This window comes from Typha angustifolia, chromosome 8 (genome assembly GCF_048772165.1).
Source record: "Typha angustifolia cultivar Huaian chromosome 8, ASM4877216v1, whole genome shotgun sequence".
NCBI lineage: Eukaryota > Viridiplantae > Streptophyta > Magnoliopsida > Poales > Typhaceae > Typha > Typha angustifolia.
In genome coordinates this window covers 10,945,066-10,954,840 of record NC_133246.1, presented here as the reverse complement: position 1 = coordinate 10,954,840, position 9,775 = coordinate 10,945,066, and the positions used below count along the sequence as shown (strand labels likewise).

The 9,775-nt window shown below is 57.0% G+C and overlaps 41 non-coding genes across 41 annotated transcripts; all 41 read left to right on the top strand.

Annotated features, from left to right (window-relative positions):
* The first annotated feature begins 102 nt into the window (after window positions 1-102).
* LOC140766327 (5S ribosomal RNA) lies at window positions 103-221 on the top strand. The gene has a single exon (XR_012105372.1). It is a non-coding gene; the product is annotated as a 5S ribosomal RNA (ribosomal RNA).
* A 118-nt stretch (window positions 222-339) lies between these two features.
* On the top strand, window positions 340-458 carry LOC140766342 (5S ribosomal RNA). The gene has a single exon (XR_012105386.1). It is a non-coding gene; the product is annotated as a 5S ribosomal RNA (ribosomal RNA).
* A 118-nt stretch (window positions 459-576) lies between these two features.
* Window positions 577-695, top strand: LOC140766326 (5S ribosomal RNA). The gene has a single exon (XR_012105371.1). It is a non-coding gene; the product is annotated as a 5S ribosomal RNA (ribosomal RNA).
* Window positions 696-804: 109 nt separating this feature from the next.
* On the top strand, window positions 805-923 carry LOC140766325 (5S ribosomal RNA). The gene has a single exon (XR_012105370.1). It is a non-coding gene; the product is annotated as a 5S ribosomal RNA (ribosomal RNA).
* A 118-nt stretch (window positions 924-1,041) lies between these two features.
* LOC140766324 (5S ribosomal RNA) lies at window positions 1,042-1,160 on the top strand. Its single transcript, XR_012105369.1, has one exon. It is a non-coding gene; the product is annotated as a 5S ribosomal RNA (ribosomal RNA).
* A 118-nt stretch (window positions 1,161-1,278) lies between these two features.
* Window positions 1,279-1,397, top strand: LOC140766323 (5S ribosomal RNA). Its single transcript, XR_012105368.1, has one exon. It is a non-coding gene; the product is annotated as a 5S ribosomal RNA (ribosomal RNA).
* Window positions 1,398-1,515: 118 nt separating this feature from the next.
* LOC140766321 (5S ribosomal RNA) lies at window positions 1,516-1,634 on the top strand. Its single transcript, XR_012105367.1, has one exon. It is a non-coding gene; the product is annotated as a 5S ribosomal RNA (ribosomal RNA).
* A 118-nt stretch (window positions 1,635-1,752) lies between these two features.
* On the top strand, window positions 1,753-1,871 carry LOC140766320 (5S ribosomal RNA). Its single transcript, XR_012105366.1, has one exon. It is a non-coding gene; the product is annotated as a 5S ribosomal RNA (ribosomal RNA).
* Window positions 1,872-1,989: 118 nt separating this feature from the next.
* On the top strand, window positions 1,990-2,108 carry LOC140766319 (5S ribosomal RNA). The gene has a single exon (XR_012105365.1). It is a non-coding gene; the product is annotated as a 5S ribosomal RNA (ribosomal RNA).
* Window positions 2,109-2,226: 118 nt separating this feature from the next.
* On the top strand, window positions 2,227-2,345 carry LOC140766318 (5S ribosomal RNA). The gene has a single exon (XR_012105364.1). It is a non-coding gene; the product is annotated as a 5S ribosomal RNA (ribosomal RNA).
* A 118-nt stretch (window positions 2,346-2,463) lies between these two features.
* Window positions 2,464-2,582, top strand: LOC140766317 (5S ribosomal RNA). The gene has a single exon (XR_012105363.1). It is a non-coding gene; the product is annotated as a 5S ribosomal RNA (ribosomal RNA).
* Window positions 2,583-2,700: 118 nt separating this feature from the next.
* LOC140766315 (5S ribosomal RNA) lies at window positions 2,701-2,819 on the top strand. Its single transcript, XR_012105361.1, has one exon. It is a non-coding gene; the product is annotated as a 5S ribosomal RNA (ribosomal RNA).
* A 118-nt stretch (window positions 2,820-2,937) lies between these two features.
* LOC140766314 (5S ribosomal RNA) lies at window positions 2,938-3,056 on the top strand. Its single transcript, XR_012105360.1, has one exon. It is a non-coding gene; the product is annotated as a 5S ribosomal RNA (ribosomal RNA).
* A 118-nt stretch (window positions 3,057-3,174) lies between these two features.
* Window positions 3,175-3,293, top strand: LOC140766313 (5S ribosomal RNA). The gene has a single exon (XR_012105359.1). It is a non-coding gene; the product is annotated as a 5S ribosomal RNA (ribosomal RNA).
* Window positions 3,294-3,411: 118 nt separating this feature from the next.
* LOC140766312 (5S ribosomal RNA) lies at window positions 3,412-3,530 on the top strand. The gene has a single exon (XR_012105358.1). It is a non-coding gene; the product is annotated as a 5S ribosomal RNA (ribosomal RNA).
* A 118-nt stretch (window positions 3,531-3,648) lies between these two features.
* On the top strand, window positions 3,649-3,767 carry LOC140766311 (5S ribosomal RNA). The gene has a single exon (XR_012105357.1). It is a non-coding gene; the product is annotated as a 5S ribosomal RNA (ribosomal RNA).
* Window positions 3,768-3,885: 118 nt separating this feature from the next.
* Window positions 3,886-4,004, top strand: LOC140766310 (5S ribosomal RNA). Its single transcript, XR_012105356.1, has one exon. It is a non-coding gene; the product is annotated as a 5S ribosomal RNA (ribosomal RNA).
* Window positions 4,005-4,122: 118 nt separating this feature from the next.
* On the top strand, window positions 4,123-4,241 carry LOC140766309 (5S ribosomal RNA). The gene has a single exon (XR_012105355.1). It is a non-coding gene; the product is annotated as a 5S ribosomal RNA (ribosomal RNA).
* Window positions 4,242-4,359: 118 nt separating this feature from the next.
* Window positions 4,360-4,478, top strand: LOC140766308 (5S ribosomal RNA). Its single transcript, XR_012105354.1, has one exon. It is a non-coding gene; the product is annotated as a 5S ribosomal RNA (ribosomal RNA).
* Window positions 4,479-4,596: 118 nt separating this feature from the next.
* On the top strand, window positions 4,597-4,715 carry LOC140766307 (5S ribosomal RNA). Its single transcript, XR_012105353.1, has one exon. It is a non-coding gene; the product is annotated as a 5S ribosomal RNA (ribosomal RNA).
* Window positions 4,716-4,833: 118 nt separating this feature from the next.
* Window positions 4,834-4,952, top strand: LOC140766305 (5S ribosomal RNA). The gene has a single exon (XR_012105352.1). It is a non-coding gene; the product is annotated as a 5S ribosomal RNA (ribosomal RNA).
* Window positions 4,953-5,070: 118 nt separating this feature from the next.
* On the top strand, window positions 5,071-5,189 carry LOC140766303 (5S ribosomal RNA). The gene has a single exon (XR_012105350.1). It is a non-coding gene; the product is annotated as a 5S ribosomal RNA (ribosomal RNA).
* A 118-nt stretch (window positions 5,190-5,307) lies between these two features.
* On the top strand, window positions 5,308-5,426 carry LOC140766302 (5S ribosomal RNA). The gene has a single exon (XR_012105349.1). It is a non-coding gene; the product is annotated as a 5S ribosomal RNA (ribosomal RNA).
* Window positions 5,427-5,544: 118 nt separating this feature from the next.
* On the top strand, window positions 5,545-5,663 carry LOC140766301 (5S ribosomal RNA). Its single transcript, XR_012105348.1, has one exon. It is a non-coding gene; the product is annotated as a 5S ribosomal RNA (ribosomal RNA).
* Window positions 5,664-5,781: 118 nt separating this feature from the next.
* LOC140766300 (5S ribosomal RNA) lies at window positions 5,782-5,900 on the top strand. The gene has a single exon (XR_012105347.1). It is a non-coding gene; the product is annotated as a 5S ribosomal RNA (ribosomal RNA).
* Window positions 5,901-6,018: 118 nt separating this feature from the next.
* On the top strand, window positions 6,019-6,137 carry LOC140766299 (5S ribosomal RNA). The gene has a single exon (XR_012105346.1). It is a non-coding gene; the product is annotated as a 5S ribosomal RNA (ribosomal RNA).
* A 118-nt stretch (window positions 6,138-6,255) lies between these two features.
* LOC140766298 (5S ribosomal RNA) lies at window positions 6,256-6,374 on the top strand. Its single transcript, XR_012105345.1, has one exon. It is a non-coding gene; the product is annotated as a 5S ribosomal RNA (ribosomal RNA).
* Window positions 6,375-6,492: 118 nt separating this feature from the next.
* Window positions 6,493-6,611, top strand: LOC140766297 (5S ribosomal RNA). Its single transcript, XR_012105344.1, has one exon. It is a non-coding gene; the product is annotated as a 5S ribosomal RNA (ribosomal RNA).
* Window positions 6,612-6,729: 118 nt separating this feature from the next.
* LOC140766296 (5S ribosomal RNA) lies at window positions 6,730-6,848 on the top strand. The gene has a single exon (XR_012105343.1). It is a non-coding gene; the product is annotated as a 5S ribosomal RNA (ribosomal RNA).
* Window positions 6,849-6,966: 118 nt separating this feature from the next.
* Window positions 6,967-7,085, top strand: LOC140766295 (5S ribosomal RNA). The gene has a single exon (XR_012105342.1). It is a non-coding gene; the product is annotated as a 5S ribosomal RNA (ribosomal RNA).
* Window positions 7,086-7,203: 118 nt separating this feature from the next.
* LOC140766294 (5S ribosomal RNA) lies at window positions 7,204-7,322 on the top strand. Its single transcript, XR_012105341.1, has one exon. It is a non-coding gene; the product is annotated as a 5S ribosomal RNA (ribosomal RNA).
* Window positions 7,323-7,440: 118 nt separating this feature from the next.
* On the top strand, window positions 7,441-7,559 carry LOC140766292 (5S ribosomal RNA). The gene has a single exon (XR_012105339.1). It is a non-coding gene; the product is annotated as a 5S ribosomal RNA (ribosomal RNA).
* Window positions 7,560-7,677: 118 nt separating this feature from the next.
* On the top strand, window positions 7,678-7,796 carry LOC140766291 (5S ribosomal RNA). The gene has a single exon (XR_012105338.1). It is a non-coding gene; the product is annotated as a 5S ribosomal RNA (ribosomal RNA).
* Window positions 7,797-7,914: 118 nt separating this feature from the next.
* Window positions 7,915-8,033, top strand: LOC140766290 (5S ribosomal RNA). Its single transcript, XR_012105337.1, has one exon. It is a non-coding gene; the product is annotated as a 5S ribosomal RNA (ribosomal RNA).
* Window positions 8,034-8,151: 118 nt separating this feature from the next.
* Window positions 8,152-8,270, top strand: LOC140766289 (5S ribosomal RNA). Its single transcript, XR_012105336.1, has one exon. It is a non-coding gene; the product is annotated as a 5S ribosomal RNA (ribosomal RNA).
* A 118-nt stretch (window positions 8,271-8,388) lies between these two features.
* On the top strand, window positions 8,389-8,507 carry LOC140766288 (5S ribosomal RNA). The gene has a single exon (XR_012105335.1). It is a non-coding gene; the product is annotated as a 5S ribosomal RNA (ribosomal RNA).
* A 118-nt stretch (window positions 8,508-8,625) lies between these two features.
* LOC140766287 (5S ribosomal RNA) lies at window positions 8,626-8,744 on the top strand. The gene has a single exon (XR_012105334.1). It is a non-coding gene; the product is annotated as a 5S ribosomal RNA (ribosomal RNA).
* Window positions 8,745-8,862: 118 nt separating this feature from the next.
* LOC140766286 (5S ribosomal RNA) lies at window positions 8,863-8,981 on the top strand. Its single transcript, XR_012105333.1, has one exon. It is a non-coding gene; the product is annotated as a 5S ribosomal RNA (ribosomal RNA).
* Window positions 8,982-9,099: 118 nt separating this feature from the next.
* On the top strand, window positions 9,100-9,218 carry LOC140766285 (5S ribosomal RNA). The gene has a single exon (XR_012105332.1). It is a non-coding gene; the product is annotated as a 5S ribosomal RNA (ribosomal RNA).
* A 118-nt stretch (window positions 9,219-9,336) lies between these two features.
* On the top strand, window positions 9,337-9,455 carry LOC140766284 (5S ribosomal RNA). Its single transcript, XR_012105331.1, has one exon. It is a non-coding gene; the product is annotated as a 5S ribosomal RNA (ribosomal RNA).
* A 118-nt stretch (window positions 9,456-9,573) lies between these two features.
* LOC140766283 (5S ribosomal RNA) lies at window positions 9,574-9,692 on the top strand. The gene has a single exon (XR_012105330.1). It is a non-coding gene; the product is annotated as a 5S ribosomal RNA (ribosomal RNA).
* Window positions 9,693-9,775: the final 83 nt, after the last annotated feature.

Genomic DNA, 9,775 nt, shown 5'->3' with positions numbered 1-9,775 from the left:
TCCGGTCATCTCACCCGTGCGCGGCGTGCCGGAGATGCCAAAGTCCCCGTCGCCGAGCTAACTCCTTCTCCTCTTAAATGCGTTTAGCGGTGTCAATCCTTCGGGTGCGATCATACTAGCACTAATGCACCGGATCCCATCAGAACTCCGCAGTTAAGCGTGCTTGGGCGAGAGTAGTACTAGGATGGGTGACCCCCTGGGAAGTCCTCGTGTTGCACCCCCACTCTTTTTGCCTCTTCCGGTCATCTCACCCGTGCGCGGCGTGCCGGAGATGCCAAAGTCCCCGTCGCCGAGCTAACTCCTTCTCCTCTTAAATGCGTTTAGCGGTGTCAATCCTTCGGGTGCGATCATACTAGCACTAATGCAGCGGATCCCATCAGAACTCCGCAGTTAAGTGTGCCTAGGCGAGAGTAGTACTAGGATGGGTGACCCCCTGGGAAGTCCTCGTGTTGCACCCCCAATCTTTTTGCCTCTTCCGGTCATCTCACCCGTGCGCGGCGTGCCGGAGATGCCAAAGTCCCCGTCGCCGAGCTAACTCCTTCTCCTCTTAAATGCGTTTAGCGGTGTCAATCCTTCGGGTGCGATCATACTAGCACTAATGCACCGGATCCCATCAGAACTCCGCAGTTAAGCGTGCTTGGGCGAGAGTAGTACTAGGATGGGTGACCCCCTGGGAAGTCCTCGTGTTGCACCCCCACTCTTTTTGCCTCTTCCGGTCATCTCACCCGTGCCGGAGATGCCAAAGTCCCCGTCGCCGAGCTAACTCCTTCTCCTTTTAAATGCGTTTAGCGGTGTCAATCCTTTGGGTGCGATCATACTAGCACTAATGCACCGGATCCCATCAGAACTCCGCAGTTAAGCGTGCTTGGGCGAGAGTAGTACTAGGATGGGTGACCCCCTGGGAAGTCCTCGTGTTGCACCCCCACTCTTTTTGCCTCTTCCGGTCATCTCACCCGTGCGCGGCGTGCCGGAGATGCCAAAGTCCCCGTCGCCGAGCTAACTCCTTCTCCTCTTAAATGCGTTTAGCGGTGTCAATCCTTCGGGTGCGATCATACTAGCACTAATGCACCGGATCCCATCAGAACTCCGCAGTTAAGCGTGCTTGGGCGAGAGTAGTACTAGGATGGGTGACCCCCTGGGAAGTCCTCGTGTTGCACCCCCACTCTTTTTGCCTCTTCCGGTCATCTCACCCGTGCGCGGCGTGCCGGAGATGCCAAAGTCCCCGTCGCCGAGCTAACTCCTTCTCCTCTTAAATGCGTTTAGCGGTGTCAATCCTTCGGGTGCGATCATACTAGCACTAATGCACCGGATCCCATCAGAACTCCGCAGTTAAGCGTGCTTGGGCGAGAGTAGTACTAGGATGGGTGACCCCCTGGGAAGTCCTCGTGTTGCACCCCCACTCTTTTTGCCTCTTCCGGTCATCTCACCCGTGCGCGGCGTGCCGGAGATGCCAAAGTCCCCGTCGCCGAGCTAACTCCTTCTCCTCTTAAATGCGTTTAGCGGTGTCAATCCTTCGGGTGCGATCATACTAGCACTAATGCACCGGATCCCATCAGAACTCCGCAGTTAAGCGTGCTTGGGCGAGAGTAGTACTAGGATGGGTGACCCCCTGGGAAGTCCTCGTGTTGCACCCCCACTCTTTTTGCCTCTTCCGGTCATCTCACCCGTGCGCGGCGTGCCGGAGATGCCAAAGTCCCCGTCGCCGAGCTAACTCCTTCTCCTCTTAAATGCGTTTAGCGGTGTCAATCCTTCGGGTGCGATCATACTAGCACTAATGCACCGGATCCCATCAGAACTCCGCAGTTAAGCGTGCTTGGGCGAGAGTAGTACTAGGATGGGTGACCCCCTGGGAAGTCCTCGTGTTGCACCCCCACTCTTTTTGCCTCTTCCGGTCATCTCACCCGTGCGCGGCGTGCCGGAGATGCCAAAGTCCCCGTCGCCGAGCTAACTCCTTCTCCTCTTAAATGCGTTTAGCGGTGTCAATCCTTCGGGTGCGATCATACTAGCACTAATGCACCGGATCCCATCAGAACTCCGCAGTTAAGCGTGCTTGGGCGAGAGTAGTACTAGGATGGGTGACCCCCTGGGAAGTCCTCGTGTTGCACCCCCACTCTTTTTGCCTCTTCCGGTCATCTCACCCGTGCGCGGCGTGCCGGAGATGCCAAAGTCCCCGTCGCCGAGCTAACTCCTTCTCCTCTTAAATGCGTTTAGCGGTGTCAATCCTTCGGGTGCGATCATACTAGCACTAATGCACCGGATCCCATCAGAACTCCGCAGTTAAGCGTGCTTGGGCGAGAGTAGTACTAGGATGGGTGACCCCCTGGGAAGTCCTCGTGTTGCACCCCCACTCTTTTTGCCTCTTCCGGTCATCTCACCCGTGCGCGGCGTGCCGGAGATGCCAAAGTCCCCGTCGCCGAGCTAACTCCTTCTCCTCTTAAATGCGTTTAGCGGTGTCAATCCTTCGGGTGCGATCATACTAGCACTAATGCACCGGATCCCATCAGAACTCCGCAGTTAAGCGTGCTTGGGCGAGAGTAGTACTAGGATGGGTGACCCCCTGGGAAGTCCTCGTGTTGCACCCCCACTCTTTTTGCCTCTTCCGGTCATCTCACCCGTGCGCGGCGTGCCGGAGATGCCAAAGTCCCCGTCGCCGAGCTAACTCCTTCTCCTCTTAAATGCGTTTAGCGGTGTCAATCCTTCGGGTGCGATCATACTAGCACTAATGCACCGGATCCCATCAGAACTCCGCAGTTAAGCGTGCTTGGGCGAGAGTAGTACTAGGATGGGTGACCCCCTGGGAAGTCCTCGTGTTGCACCCCCACTCTTTTTGCCTCTTCCGGTCATCTCACCCGTGCGCGGCGTGCCGGAGATGCCAAAGTCCCCGTCGCCGAGCTAACTCCTTCTCCTCTTAAATGCGTTTAGCGGTGTCAATCCTTCGGGTGCGATCATACTAGCACTAATGCACCGGATCCCATCAGAACTCCGCAGTTAAGCGTGCTTGGGCGAGAGTAGTACTAGGATGGGTGACCCCCTGGGAAGTCCTCGTGTTGCACCCCCACTCTTTTTGCCTCTTCCGGTCATCTCACCCGTGCGCGGCGTGCCGGAGATGCCAAAGTCCCCGTCGCCGAGCTAACTCCTTCTCCTCTTAAATGCGTTTAGCGGTGTCAATCCTTCGGGTGCGATCATACTAGCACTAATGCACCGGATCCCATCAGAACTCCGCAGTTAAGCGTGCTTGGGCGAGAGTAGTACTAGGATGGGTGACCCCCTGGGAAGTCCTCGTGTTGCACCCCCACTCTTTTTGCCTCTTCCGGTCATCTCACCCGTGCGCGGCGTGCCGGAGATGCCAAAGTCCCCGTCGCCGAGCTAACTCCTTCTCCTCTTAAATGCGTTTAGCGGTGTCAATCCTTCGGGTGCGATCATACTAGCACTAATGCACCGGATCCCATCAGAACTCCGCAGTTAAGCGTGCTTGGGCGAGAGTAGTACTAGGATGGGTGACCCCCTGGGAAGTCCTCGTGTTGCACCCCCACTCTTTTTGCCTCTTCCGGTCATCTCACCCGTGCGCGGCGTGCCGGAGATGCCAAAGTCCCCGTCGCCGAGCTAACTCCTTCTCCTCTTAAATGCGTTTAGCGGTGTCAATCCTTCGGGTGCGATCATACTAGCACTAATGCACCGGATCCCATCAGAACTCCGCAGTTAAGCGTGCTTGGGCGAGAGTAGTACTAGGATGGGTGACCCCCTGGGAAGTCCTCGTGTTGCACCCCCACTCTTTTTGCCTCTTCCGGTCATCTCACCCGTGCGCGGCGTGCCGGAGATGCCAAAGTCCCCGTCGCCGAGCTAACTCCTTCTCCTCTTAAATGCGTTTAGCGGTGTCAATCCTTCGGGTGCGATCATACTAGCACTAATGCACCGGATCCCATCAGAACTCCGCAGTTAAGCGTGCTTGGGCGAGAGTAGTACTAGGATGGGTGACCCCCTGGGAAGTCCTCGTGTTGCACCCCCACTCTTTTTGCCTCTTCCGGTCATCTCACCCGTGCGCGGCGTGCCGGAGATGCCAAAGTCCCCGTCGCCGAGCTAACTCCTTCTCCTCTTAAATGCGTTTAGCGGTGTCAATCCTTCGGGTGCGATCATACTAGCACTAATGCACCGGATCCCATCAGAACTCCGCAGTTAAGCGTGCTTGGGCGAGAGTAGTACTAGGATGGGTGACCCCCTGGGAAGTCCTCGTGTTGCACCCCCACTCTTTTTGCCTCTTCCGGTCATCTCACCCGTGCGCGGCGTGCCGGAGATGCCAAAGTCCCCGTCGCCGAGCTAACTCCTTCTCCTCTTAAATGCGTTTAGCGGTGTCAATCCTTCGGGTGCGATCATACTAGCACTAATGCACCGGATCCCATCAGAACTCCGCAGTTAAGCGTGCTTGGGCGAGAGTAGTACTAGGATGGGTGACCCCCTGGGAAGTCCTCGTGTTGCACCCCCACTCTTTTTGCCTCTTCCGGTCATCTCACCCGTGCGCGGCGTGCCGGAGATGCCAAAGTCCCCGTCGCCGAGCTAACTCCTTCTCCTCTTAAATGCGTTTAGCGGTGTCAATCCTTCGGGTGCGATCATACTAGCACTAATGCACCGGATCCCATCAGAACTCCGCAGTTAAGCGTGCTTGGGCGAGAGTAGTACTAGGATGGGTGACCCCCTGGGAAGTCCTCGTGTTGCACCCCCACTCTTTTTGCCTCTTCCGGTCATCTCACCCGTGCGCGGCGTGCCGGAGATGCCAAAGTCCCCGTCGCCGAGCTAACTCCTTCTCCTCTTAAATGCGTTTAGCGGTGTCAATCCTTCGGGTGCGATCATACTAGCACTAATGCACCGGATCCCATCAGAACTCCGCAGTTAAGCGTGCTTGGGCGAGAGTAGTACTAGGATGGGTGACCCCCTGGGAAGTCCTCGTGTTGCACCCCCACTCTTTTTGCCTCTTCCGGTCATCTCACCCGTGCGCGGCGTGCCGGAGATGCCAAAGTCCCCGTCGCCGAGCTAACTCCTTCTCCTCTTAAATGCGTTTAGCGGTGTCAATCCTTCGGGTGCGATCATACTAGCACTAATGCACCGGATCCCATCAGAACTCCGCAGTTAAGCGTGCTTGGGCGAGAGTAGTACTAGGATGGGTGACCCCCTGGGAAGTCCTCGTGTTGCACCCCCACTCTTTTTGCCTCTTCCGGTCATCTCACCCGTGCGCGGCGTGCCGGAGATGCCAAAGTCCCCGTCGCCGAGCTAACTCCTTCTCCTCTTAAATGCGTTTAGCGGTGTCAATCCTTCGGGTGCGATCATACTAGCACTAATGCACCGGATCCCATCAGAACTCCGCAGTTAAGCGTGCTTGGGCGAGAGTAGTACTAGGATGGGTGACCCCCTGGGAAGTCCTCGTGTTGCACCCCCACTCTTTTTGCCTCTTCCGGTCATCTCACCCGTGCGCGGCGTGCCGGAGATGCCAAAGTCCCCGTCGCCGAGCTAACTCCTTCTCCTCTTAAATGCGTTTAGCGGTGTCAATCCTTCGGGTGCGATCATACTAGCACTAATGCACCGGATCCCATCAGAACTCCGCAGTTAAGCGTGCTTGGGCGAGAGTAGTACTAGGATGGGTGACCCCCTGGGAAGTCCTCGTGTTGCACCCCCACTCTTTTTGCCTCTTCCGGTCATCTCACCCGTGCGCGGCGTGCCGGAGATGCCAAAGTCCCCGTCGCCGAGCTAACTCCTTCTCCTCTTAAATGCGTTTAGCGGTGTCAATCCTTCGGGTGCGATCATACTAGCACTAATGCACCGGATCCCATCAGAACTCCGCAGTTAAGCGTGCTTGGGCGAGAGTAGTACTAGGATGGGTGACCCCCTGGGAAGTCCTCGTGTTGCACCCCCACTCTTTTTGCCTCTTCCGGTCATCTCACCCGTGCGCGGCGTGCCGGAGATGCCAAAGTCCCCGTCGCCGAGCTAACTCCTTCTCCTCTTAAATGCGTTTAGCGGTGTCAATCCTTCGGGTGCGATCATACTAGCACTAATGCACCGGATCCCATCAGAACTCCGCAGTTAAGCGTGCTTGGGCGAGAGTAGTACTAGGATGGGTGACCCCCTGGGAAGTCCTCGTGTTGCACCCCCACTCTTTTTGCCTCTTCCGGTCATCTCACCCGTGCGCGGCGTGCCGGAGATGCCAAAGTCCCCGTCGCCGAGCTAACTCCTTCTCCTCTTAAATGCGTTTAGCGGTGTCAATCCTTCGGGTGCGATCATACTAGCACTAATGCACCGGATCCCATCAGAACTCCGCAGTTAAGCGTGCTTGGGCGAGAGTAGTACTAGGATGGGTGACCCCCTGGGAAGTCCTCGTGTTGCACCCCCACTCTTTTTGCCTCTTCCGGTCATCTCACCCGTGCGCGGCGTGCCGGAGATGCCAAAGTCCCCGTCGCCGAGCTAACTCCTTCTCCTCTTAAATGCGTTTAGCGGTGTCAATCCTTCGGGTGCGATCATACTAGCACTAATGCACCGGATCCCATCAGAACTCCGCAGTTAAGCGTGCTTGGGCGAGAGTAGTACTAGGATGGGTGACCCCCTGGGAAGTCCTCGTGTTGCACCCCCACTCTTTTTGCCTCTTCCGGTCATCTCACCCGTGCGCGGCGTGCCGGAGATGCCAAAGTCCCCGTCGCCGAGCTAACTCCTTCTCCTCTTAAATGCGTTTAGCGGTGTCAATCCTTCGGGTGCGATCATACTAGCACTAATGCACCGGATCCCATCAGAACTCCGCAGTTAAGCGTGCTTGGGCGAGAGTAGTACTAGGATGGGTGACCCCCTGGGAAGTCCTCGTGTTGCACCCCCACTCTTTTTGCCTCTTCCGGTCATCTCACCCGTGCGCGGCGTGCCGGAGATGCCAAAGTCCCCGTCGCCGAGCTAACTCCTTCTCCTCTTAAATGCGTTTAGCGGTGTCAATCCTTCGGGTGCGATCATACTAGCACTAATGCACCGGATCCCATCAGAACTCCGCAGTTAAGCGTGCTTGGGCGAGAGTAGTACTAGGATGGGTGACCCCCTGGGAAGTCCTCGTGTTGCACCCCCACTCTTTTTGCCTCTTCCGGTCATCTCACCCGTGCGCGGCGTGCCGGAGATGCCAAAGTCCCCGTCGCCGAGCTAACTCCTTCTCCTCTTAAATGCGTTTAGCGGTGTCAATCCTTCGGGTGCGATCATACTAGCACTAATGCACCGGATCCCATCAGAACTCCGCAGTTAAGCGTGCTTGGGCGAGAGTAGTACTAGGATGGGTGACCCCCTGGGAAGTCCTCGTGTTGCACCCCCACTCTTTTTGCCTCTTCCGGTCATCTCACCCGTGCGCGGCGTGCCGGAGATGCCAAAGTCCCCGTCGCCGAGCTAACTCCTTCTCCTCTTAAATGCGTTTAGCGGTGTCAATCCTTCGGGTGCGATCATACTAGCACTAATGCACCGGATCCCATCAGAACTCCGCAGTTAAGCGTGCTTGGGCGAGAGTAGTACTAGGATGGGTGACCCCCTGGGAAGTCCTCGTGTTGCACCCCCACTCTTTTTGCCTCTTCCGGTCATCTCACCCGTGCGCGGCGTGCCGGAGATGCCAAAGTCCCCGTCGCCGAGCTAACTCCTTCTCCTCTTAAATGCGTTTAGCGGTGTCAATCCTTCGGGTGCGATCATACTAGCACTAATGCACCGGATCCCATCAGAACTCCGCAGTTAAGCGTGCTTGGGCGAGAGTAGTACTAGGATGGGTGACCCCCTGGGAAGTCCTCGTGTTGCACCCCCACTCTTTTTGCCTCTTCCGGTCATCTCACCCGTGCGCGGCGTGCCGGAGATGCCAAAGTCCCCGTCGCCGAGCTAACTCCTTCTCCTCTTAAATGCGTTTAGCGGTGTCAATCCTTCGGGTGCGATCATACTAGCACTAATGCACCGGATCCCATCAGAACTCCGCAGTTAAGCGTGCTTGGGCGAGAGTAGTACTAGGATGGGTGACCCCCTGGGAAGTCCTCGTGTTGCACCCCCACTCTTTTTGCCTCTTCCGGTCATCTCACCCGTGCGCGGCGTGCCGGAGATGCCAAAGTCCCCGTCGCCGAGCTAACTCCTTCTCCTCTTAAATGCGTTTAGCGGTGTCAATCCTTCGGGTGCGATCATACTAGCACTAATGCACCGGATCCCATCAGAACTCCGCAGTTAAGCGTGCTTGGGCGAGAGTAGTACTAGGATGGGTGACCCCCTGGGAAGTCCTCGTGTTGCACCCCCACTCTTTTTGCCTCTTCCGGTCATCTCACCCGTGCGCGGCGTGCCGGAGATGCCAAAGTCCCCGTCGCCGAGCTAACTCCTTCTCCTCTTAAATGCGTTTAGCGGTGTCAATCCTTCGGGTGCGATCATACTAGCACTAATGCACCGGATCCCATCAGAACTCCGCAGTTAAGCGTGCTTGGGCGAGAGTAGTACTAGGATGGGTGACCCCCTGGGAAGTCCTCGTGTTGCACCCCCACTCTTTTTGCCTCTTCCGGTCATCTCACCCGTGCGCGGCGTGCCGGAGATGCCAAAGTCCCCGTCGCCGAGCTAACTCCTTCTCCTCTTAAATGCGTTTAGCGGTGTCAATCCTTCGGGTGCGATCATACTAGCACTAATGCACCGGATCCCATCAGAACTCCGCAGTTAAGCGTGCTTGGGCGAGAGTAGTACTAGGATGGGTGACCCCCTGGGAAGTCCTCGTGTTGCACCCCCACTCTTTTTGCCTCTTCCGGTCATCTCACCCGTGCGCGGCGTGCCGGAGATGCCAAAGTCCCCGTCGCCGAGCTAACTCCTTCTCCTCTTAAATGCGTTTAGCGGTGTCAATCCTTCGGGTGCGATCATACTAGCACTAATGCACCGGATCCCATCAGAACTCCGCAGTTAAGCGTGCTTGGGCGAGAGTAGTACTAGGATGGGTGACCCCCTGGGAAGTCCTCGTGTTGCACCCCCACTCTTTTTGCCTCTTCCGGTCATCTCACCCGTGCGCGGCGTGCCGGAGATGCCAAAGTCCCCGTCGCCGAGCTAACTCCTTCTCCTCTTAAATGCGTTTAGCGGTGTCAATCCTTCGGGTGCGATCATACTAGCACTAATGCACCGGATCCCATCAGAACTCCGCAGTTAAGCGTGCTTGGGCGAGAGTAGTACTAGGATGGGTGACCCCCTGGGAAGTCCTCGTGTTGCACCCCCACTCTTTTTGCCTCTTCCGGTCATCTCACCCGTGCGCGGCGTGCCGGAGATGCCAAAGTCCCCGTCGCCGAGCTAACTCCTTCTCCTCTTAAATGCGTTTAGCGGTGTCAATCCTTCGGGTGCGATCATACTAGCACTAATGCACCGGATCCCATCAGAACTCCGCAGTTAAGCGTGCTTGGGCGAGAGTAGTACTAGGATGGGTGACCCCCTGGGAAGTCCTCGTGTTGCACCCCCACTCTTTTTGCCTCTTCCGGTCATCTCACCCGTGCGCGGCGTGCCGGAGATGCCAAAGTCCCCGTCGCCGAGCTAACTCCTTCTCCTCTTAAATGCGTTTAGCGGTGTCAATCCTTCGGGTGCGATCATACTAGCACTAATGCACCGGATCCCATCAGAACTCCGCAGTTAAGCGTGCTTGGGCGAGAGTAGTACTAGGATGGGTGACCCCCTGGGAAGTCCTCGTGTTGCACCCCCACTCTTTTTGCCTCTTCCGGTCATCTCACCCGTGCGCGGCGTGCCGGAGATGCCAAAGTCCCCGTCGCCGAGCTAACTCCTT